Below are 9519 nucleotides of genomic sequence, written 5' to 3' on the forward strand. Positions count from 1 at the left end.
ATTCTCTGTTCTGTCTAAACAGTTGTATCAAACGCTCTCAAAATCTGTTCTACAGAGGTCCAATAACGTTCATTCCAATTCAAACCAATTGCTTTGTGGTTGATACTAATTACTAACCCCATTCAACTTTAAATACACTTAAAGATCCATTGTCCTAATTGATGAAGAACTTGGGAATGATTTCAAGAAGATGAAGGGGTACTCCAGGACAAGCCCAGAACCAGGCCCTGCTCTGGCGCACACGTGATGTATTGGTTCCATTGCACGGAGGTGCTTCCTTTGACCAGAATTAAAATATTTTAAACATGTAAATTATGCCCAAACAGTGAATTTAGTAAGTGCATTACACAATTAAGTATCTATAAATTGGCTTCATTACTTTGCTCTCCCCACTGATAGCTGATGTGTGGTGAGTGTTCTGGCGCACTATGGCTGCCGTCGCATCATCCAGGTGGATGCTGCACTTTGGTGGTGGTGGAGGGGAGTCCCCATTACCTGTAAAGCCCTTTGAGTGGAGTGTCCAGAAAAGCTCTATATAAGTGTAAGCAATTATTATTATTATTATTATTATTATTATTATTATTATTATTATTATTATTATTACATACAAGTACAAGCCCATTAAAAACTTGGGCATAGAGATAAAGAATAGTGATATTACTGATTACAAAAGAAGCATCATTTTAAAGGCACCACAGATCCTACACATGACCCATCCAGTATGAATCATAATGGAAACAACCTTCTCACTGCTCCATTAAGAGTATTCAACATAAACCTCAAAATGCAAATCAGAGACAGGTATTTAAGCACCTACTATTAGCTCTCATATAATCAGTAACACCTCCCACAAAACAAAGATAAGCACACTCACCCCCAAGGAGGTGATAAACACAAGTGCTTTCAATTCAATTCAAAGTGCTTTATTAGCATGACTGATGGGTACAATCAGTGTTGCCAAAGCAAATAAAAATATAGAAATTCACATGAAACAAAACAAAAAATAAAAGTAAAATAAAATCTACAGAAATATTAGAGACATTTACAACAAAGATATATCATAAAATATTTACATATACTGTAGACAGATGGAGCATTATTGGGAGACAGACTCACTGTTCCTCAGGTTGTGACAGGAGATCACATACTGGGCTGCCAGTTCAATTGAGTTCCCTCCTCCCTCTCCCAGTAGGACTGGGACCAGTTTTGATTCTGGCAGGTGTGGGAACTCTGGGATTAGATTTCTGAATTTAGGGAAGAATGTTTCCCTAATCCCAGAGTATCTGTCACAGTGCAGTAGGAAGTGCACCTCTGTCTCTATTTTTCCCTGCTGGCAGTGGGAGCACAGCCTGTCCTCTCTGGGCAGCCAGGTCTGCCTATGTCGCCCAGTTTCTATGGCCAGGCTGTGGTCACTGAGCCTGTACTTCTTCAGGGTCTGTTTCTTTTTGCTGTTTCTTATCTTGGTCAAATATTCGGATAGTGTGTATTGTCTGTTTTGGGTTCTGTAGCATTCCAGTTTATGTTGTGTTTGTGTGTCCTATCGTGTGAGATATTGCTGTTTGATCTGTGCTGTGATGTGCTTGAGTCTGAGTTGTGGTGCTTGATTTCTGTGTCGTGTAGTGTGAGACCAGGAGCTGCAGACTGCTCCAACATTCCTGCTAATTCGTTGATATAGATATTGAACAGTGTTGGGCTCAGGCTATAGCCCTGTCTCACCTCATGGCCTTGGGTGAAGAATTTGGTCCTTTTGTTTCCAATTTTCACTGCACATTTGCTCTCTGAATACATTGATTTAATTATGTCATACACTTTGAGCCCTGTGCCACTTTGGAGTAGTTAATGAAACAATCTTTCATGCTGAATCGAGTCAAATGCTTTTTTGAAATCAACAAAGCAGGCAAAACTTTTTCCTTTGTGTTTTTGGTGGACGTGTTTGTCTGTCAGTGTGTGTAGGGTTTAAATGTGATCAGATGTGCGGTGATCTGGCAAGAAGCCAATCTGACTCTTGCTCACGACACTGTATTCGGTAAGGAAGGCCATTATTCGTGTATTTAGGATACTACAGAATACCTTCCCCAGGTTTCTCTCACACAGATGCTTTCACTCATGTTGTCATGAAGATACATGGCCACACACTGAGCAGGGATGAGCATACATTCATACTGAAGTGGTCGCTCTAAGAGTGGAGCAAGTTTTATATTGCACAATACAAATAGTTAACTCCATGTAGGCTTAACAAACAGGAGTTTCCAATGTTACATAAAAACACACAAAATAAATTCTAAATTTCTTTTATGTAATTATAGAATTATAAATTATAAACATTCAACATAAAATGACGTGGTTTTGATTAGAATGTACGAAAATATAAATACACCTTTTCTATGGATATATTCTATCTGATGATAAAGGTAAAGGTTCGAATTTTATAAACACAAAGATCTTGTTTTGTACTTACTAAATTCACCTTGTGAGCATAATTTATTATTCTTTCAATTTAAAACAGTATAACTCTCATGTTAGTGTGTTATTTAAAGGTTATTTTCCATTGTTGTTGTAAGCCTTTAATATGAGCACATCATATTATTTATAGACAGACTTCGTAACATTTACCACTAATATTTCCACATCGTGAGCTGTGTCATACAGGAAGTGTTCTCAATAATGCACTTTTAGACAAACTGCCTATTTCATAAGCATGTATGTACACATATTTAGGAAAGGAAAGCATTTGATTAAAACAGAATTAAGGATTTGTTCTGTTAGGTTTCCCTTAAACTGCTTTTTCGGTCTCATGTAACCCCTAATTAAAGCTGATATCTCTACTCAAAGGGTTAATCATTATTTTTTGTGTTATAGCCTTGTTTGAAATCTTGCACATTTGTTATACTATAACTGTGTAAATGCTTCAGATTGTAAGCACTTTGAAATCTAGATATGTGATTTTACATTTAAAACAGGACAGTGTTTTCTGCAATGTATTTTTCTATGCCTTAAACAGTATCGACACAAGTTTGGAAGTGCTTTGAAATTATTCTTACAATATTTTAAATAAAAGTGAGTGCTAGATTTAACTTACATTTACAGTCAATGTCCACTCCCATTTAAGAATAATTCTTAATGTAATGTAAATATACTGTATGAATACTCCATTACAAACTACAGCCAGTGCTCACAAAATAAATTCATGAACTTTAGTCAACAAAACATTAATTATAGTATCATACAGGCTTTTACTCATGAGTGTTAATTTACAGTAGCATTATTATGGGCCACAAAAGAACTGTTTCACTTAAGAAAAAAACTGCCCAAGTATGAATCATACAGTAAAGTACTGTACTTTATATTGTAAACAAGTGGTTAGTTTGACCATAGCTTGACAGTAGCCTCTACAATCAGAACAAAGAGGAAAGAGTAAGGACAGATTAAGGGAACTGAATTTGCAGATAGGAAAAATCACTCTGGTAGCACACGAGCAGAAACTAATCTGTTGTAACCTGATGTTGCAGTACCTCCTTACAGTTCTCCTGTGGTAGAGTCCCTGGTTCTTTGCTGGATTTCGCTGGTGTCTAGACACTGGCAGGGTGTTAAGTTCTAAGATTGGATGTGACTGGATTGGATCCTGACAGAGACAGAACAGAGCTGCACTTGTCACTATACTGGCATGAACAGGACCCATCATTTAGAACCTGTCCTAGTGGAGACAACATGATTGAGGTGCACTTTCTTATGCAGGGGGGTTAGGGGTCCAGCCAGTTCAAGTTGAAAAACATCACGCTGTTAATTTGTTTTTTACTGATACATTAATGTGCATTTTAAATTAAGATCCATCTATGGACAAAAATATCAGAGAAATTAAGGCTGCTATTCTTACTCTGCAGCTGATGGGTTTCTTGTTTGACTTTATGACCAGAAGAAAATACTTTGTTATATGAAGTTATCTGCTGTAGTCACAGTTTATGCTGAAAAGAATAAATAGGTCATGCACATCTCTCCTTGTGGGTGGCCAGATTGAAGAAGATTGGGAACCTTTTGCTTACACTGGTTTCATCCCAATGTAATCTCATTGCAGAGTTTATAGTGTAATGTATATGTGGTGCTGAAAAAATGTATTAACTGGAATATTATTTTTTTCTTTTATGTTACTCTATTTTGTAGGGCAAACTACATTCAACTAAGCACAATTGCACTTCAATAGATTAGATCTTTTGACACGGTTGAACAGAGGCAAACTCACTGCAGACAAATAGATTAGATCAGGTACATATAGATAGAGATCATGAAGCCACAGACAGGAAATATCCTTTGTGATGAAAATGAGCCATGCCTGCCTTAAAACAGGAAATTGATGATTTAAGACTATCTAAATCTACAATAAATAAATGATGAGCTAATATTTACATTTCTGTAAAAATAATGGCATGTTAATTTCAGCTGTCTGTTAAATTAACTGTTTATGAGGTTATATTTTTTTATTAATTGTATGAATAGCTGGTGAACTTCATTTTAGAATTATGAAAATGATTTGAGGATAATCATAATAATTAAACCTATTTTAACACATTTGGTCCTGTGTTCAAAATGCTACACACCTATGAATATCACTTCTAAAAGCAATATGTAAAGTATGTGTGGATCATGGTACAAATCTCCTGAGAACATGTAACATTAAAATGAGTGCTTGAAGAGCTGTTGCTGTAACCAGTCAATATCAATGCTAATTTGGAGATTGAACTTTGAACCAAGGATGAGGTTGTGATGCCCTACAGAATAAATGAATAATTTATAATATCAATCATTAGTCAATCATTAGTCTCTTTCACACTATTGTTTCTACTCTGTTTATCAAGTCCAGCTGATATAATTTTAGTAATGACTACAACAACAAAAATAATGATGTTAACAGATAGATTTTTTCATGTTTTGTAAAATCATTTAAACTAGTATCGTTCTCCATTTAAAGAAAGCTTAAAAACTTTCTAAACAGCAAAAACTAAAAACAGCAACTGAACTCTTGCTGAATACTAAGTGAGCTGGCATTTTGAATCAATTCATGAATTTTTCATAGGGCTTAATTAGTCATAATGATATTCAGTGAAGAAATACCAGAAATACAAACAGGAGTCCATATGGTGTGGTAATATACTATCATCTGATAGTATCTGAATCTTATCTACAGTGGCTATAAAAATATTCACATCCTTCACATCCTTTTCACATTTTATTGTATTACAATATGGAACCATAATGTATTTATTTGAGATTATTTGACACTGATTGACACAAAACACTGTATAATGTCAAAGTGAAAACAAAATTCTACAGAGCTTCCGGCGCTGAGCTGAATTGCAGCTGAATACTGTACCTGTATGTCCCAGCATCCTTTGCAGCTGTAGAACCCAAAGGATTGGATGGTGTGTCTTCAGTCCAGTCAAACACTTAGAAACCCTTATGTTTTAGTGCATCACGGTAACTTTCCATATACAATGATATAGAAATGTGTAGGCTACATATTGTAATTAAAAAGTTAATGCTGGCCTATAAATGAGGGTTTTATTGTATTTATTGTTATTCCAACTGAAGCTATTGAAGACATGAAAAACTATTTTCAAATAGATCCAGAAATGCTTCAAATGCTTATAAAACTATTATATTAAATATTATATTTAAATTACATTAAATATTTCCAAATACATTTCAACTTTCCATTACAAGCACTTTATGGAAGTGTAATTGAAATACTATCAACACATATTTGACACATGTCTATGCTGCAGCTTGCACTGTAATGTCCTTGCAGGCTGGAAAATAAAAAAAGGAACAGTACAGATTTCTATGACAGTGCTCCATATTGGTATTCCTCATGAAATAAAACAAATCCTCCTTTCTGAGATTTATGGTCACAATAAGAGACCTTGTGTAAGTGTTACCTAAAGTTCTTGTGTGAAAACATGGCAGTTCAGCTGAAAGGAATTTTAAGCAGAGTGTAGTAAAATTTAAGATAAACCTGTTTCAGTTCTTTTGTCATTTATCAGACAAACACACACAATGTATTAGTAAGACTTATGCATATACAGTACTGTATTAAAACTCAACAGGGACAGATAAAGATTATTGTTTGAAAAAAATGAGTAAAAAAATGTGTTTAAAGCAAATAAATTTCTAATAATGTCCCAGACACATATTTAACACATGTTGCTGAGATGATTACCTACCCAACCAGTCAGCACTTTAGGCCTGTAACATTTTTACAACCTACTGTATATGGTGTAATAAATAGCAAACCTGGAAAACAACAATCTATGATGAAACAACAACTGATTATATATTAGAACAGGAACAGGCGCAATTAATCAAAATTAAACTTATTTTTGTAAAAATAAGAACATCATGTTATTGGTGCTTCAAGTTCACTGACTTTCCTCAGACTCAGCTAATTCATGTAATTTTTTGTATCTGTTGTTAAAGAAAAGTGCTTTTTTGCTGATTTATCATCTCCATTTTGTATTGGTCCTTCTATGGTCACGATATGAGAACACCAGCACACAATGGATCTAAAGGCAAAAGAAATTCCTGGACATAACTCTGACAAAAGCTAACTTGTAAGTCATGTAAATCAGACGAGTTCTGGTATCTTGTTGAGACTCTGAGCTGAGGTCTGTGAATAACTTCTGTTCCTAAAAAAAATACAGCATGCTGGTAATTAAAAAAAAAATCAGCTTTCTGGGTGTCCTCCAGAAGCTCTGGTTTCCTCCCACAGTCATACTGGTAGATTAATGCGGCTTTAGAAAAATTGGCCTGGTTTGGGTGCATGCGCGTCTGTGTTTGTGCCTGTGTGTCTTTCCTGTAAGGCACAGTCTTGTCCAGGGTGTACCCTGCCTCGCGCCTCTTGTTTGTATGTATAGGCTCCAGTTCCTCTGCGTCCCTGAATTACTTTAAGCAGTTACAAAACGGATAGATAGATGGATATCCTACTTTTCTCTTGTGACAGATCATCCTTCACCAGACTATTGTGCAGCTGCCACAGTGCCATATTCATGGTATCTGGAGACATCTTCTGATAATATGATGTCTTGAAAAAGTGTGAACTTGAAATATTTGTAGAGTTCCACTATAACAAGAGCATTCTTGAATTATCTGCCTTTCCACATTTGAAACACAGGGGCGCCATGTTGTGTGAAACAAGAAGACTGAGATATCTATTACAGTTCCAAGGTTATGAATAAATAAAATAGGTATATGACTTTTGCTCCCGCTTGTAGATGTAAAATTGTCTACTACTGTATTACAAAACTTAATAAATATATTACTGGTGATCTAGACAAATGGAGGTATCTTATTTTGCCACGTTGGATCAAAATATGAATCTATTTGTATGACAGGTGGGAAGTGAAAGGAAGTTAATCTTCAGCTAATTGCTTTCTCATTCCTAATACTATTCCCAAACAGATAAAGAAGTCCTTGAAAGCGAAAGAATAACACAAAACAGACAAATTGGCTCGCAGATTGAATGAGCACCTAAAAGCAGTTTTTTTCAAATAGATGAACTGCAGATTTCTTTGTGTGTGTGTGTGTAGCTGCTTCACTGCTGCAGTCTGTAACCTAATGTCACTAACCTGCTGGGAGGATAAGATGAGAATGGAAAGGAAACAGTGGTAACTGAACACATTTTTATTTGGTTAACAGCTTTAACACAGATTAATTAATATGAATATTGTATCTACGATGACCTTCATGTTGGCCATTATTTGGCTGCCATTATACAGTATAAGACCTTTTTCAAGCAAGAAATTCAATTTCCTGTGGAATAAATAGGTGTCTTGCATTGCTGCCTTATAGTGCTGGGGTCCTGGGCTCAATTCCATATATGCTTGGAGTTTGTACTGTATGCCCTTCCTTTGATCCAAAGACATTCTGATAGGTTAGTTGGCTTCTGGAAAAATTGGCCCTGGTTTGTGTGTCTGTGTGTGCTCTGTAATAGACAGGTGTCTAGCAAAATTAGCAAATGGATTGATGGATGGATGGAATACAGATAAATAAATGCTGCATTAAAACAAACAGAGATGGAGATAAAAGAGAAAACATGTAAACAAAATTCTGTATTTATTAAGGTTTGCTACATTTGATTCCAAGGCTGGTTTGGAATGACATGGAAGCAGAAGTGGTGATTAACTTCAGTCTTTCTCTTTCTTTGAAAATTCTATGGTTTACATCAACACTGTGAAATACTCTGAAGAATTCCTAATATACTGTATATTCCCATTAATTTGCATGCCCTCACTTCAACACACAATCCTGTACTAAATTTGAAGGCCTAATAATGTTATTGCACAATCACAAAATTTGAGTAACATTCGATCAGTAATAGTCAAAAAATGATGTTAAGAACATATAAACAAGAGGATGCCTTGTGGTCTAGCCTGTTTTGCTTAAGAGAGAGGGCAAAAAGAACAAGACAAGTTTAATAGTTTCTTTGTCTCCTGCTACCATCATATGACCCACAACCTCCTCAGTTTGGGAGTATTCATTCATTTAGTTTTACTTAAAATGAGTAGAATTGCTTTGCTATGACCTATTTTGATTTTCAATGTTGTTCTCAAATGTGATACAATAAGATGACAGCTGGGCAAACAGTTCCACGGCTGCCCATTGTTTTCACATTAAGGCATGTGGTGATTTGATGTGAAATCTTAACATTTTAGTGGCACCCAACATGGAACAATTATAACGGTAGCAGTATTTGCTTGCTTCTGTCCATTGTTGTGATGACACTGTCCCCCTGCAATACTCAAGGGGGACAGTCTCCCAGAACAACCCCCCTGTGCCAGGGTGGATATCCCACCAATATGAAAAGAAACAAATAAGAAAATAAGAAAAATATTCCAAAATTTTGTAAGGTTTTCAAGCTTGAATGAAAAAACAGCATAGGCTTAACCTCTTATTTCAAAAAGACTCTTAAGTCTATATTAGGGAATTTGGGATAAAGTTCAAATTTAAACACTATCTCCTAAACATTCCCCCCCAAATTATTGGAGTTAAGGGTTTAAATCCTCTTTCCCTTGCGTGAAAGATACCATAGTATACCACATACCAGGGCTGTAGATCCATAGCGACAACTACAGTATATAACTTTTCTCAAGGACACAAACAAACTAAGCAGTGCACAGAACAGCACAAATAGAAGAAAATAACACAAAGGAAAGACTAAAGTTACAACAGACACACAATAATGTATACTGTGTCAATACATCTTCTTGTGTACTGTACATTCTGGTTTGTTTTTGTATCTTCTGTACTGTGTGCAATTCTGTATGCTCCATTTTCTACTGCACTTCTCACTGACTGTATTGTAGTATTATTATATTGTTTAGTTACACTGTGCTGTGTTGACTGTGCCTGGCTGCTTTTGCACTGCAATTTCCCTCACAGGATTTATAAAGTATCTATCTATATCCAGGTTCCTTATGTATACCCCTAACTCGCAATATGGTTTGAGTAGTGATCCCTTAAAAAGCAAAA

The sequence above is a fragment of the Lepisosteus platostomus genome, chromosome 3, assembly GCF_059453375.1.
Source record: "Lepisosteus platostomus isolate fLepPlt1 chromosome 3, fLepPlt1.hap1, whole genome shotgun sequence".
NCBI classification, from domain to species: Eukaryota; Metazoa; Chordata; class Actinopteri; order Semionotiformes; family Lepisosteidae; genus Lepisosteus; species Lepisosteus platostomus.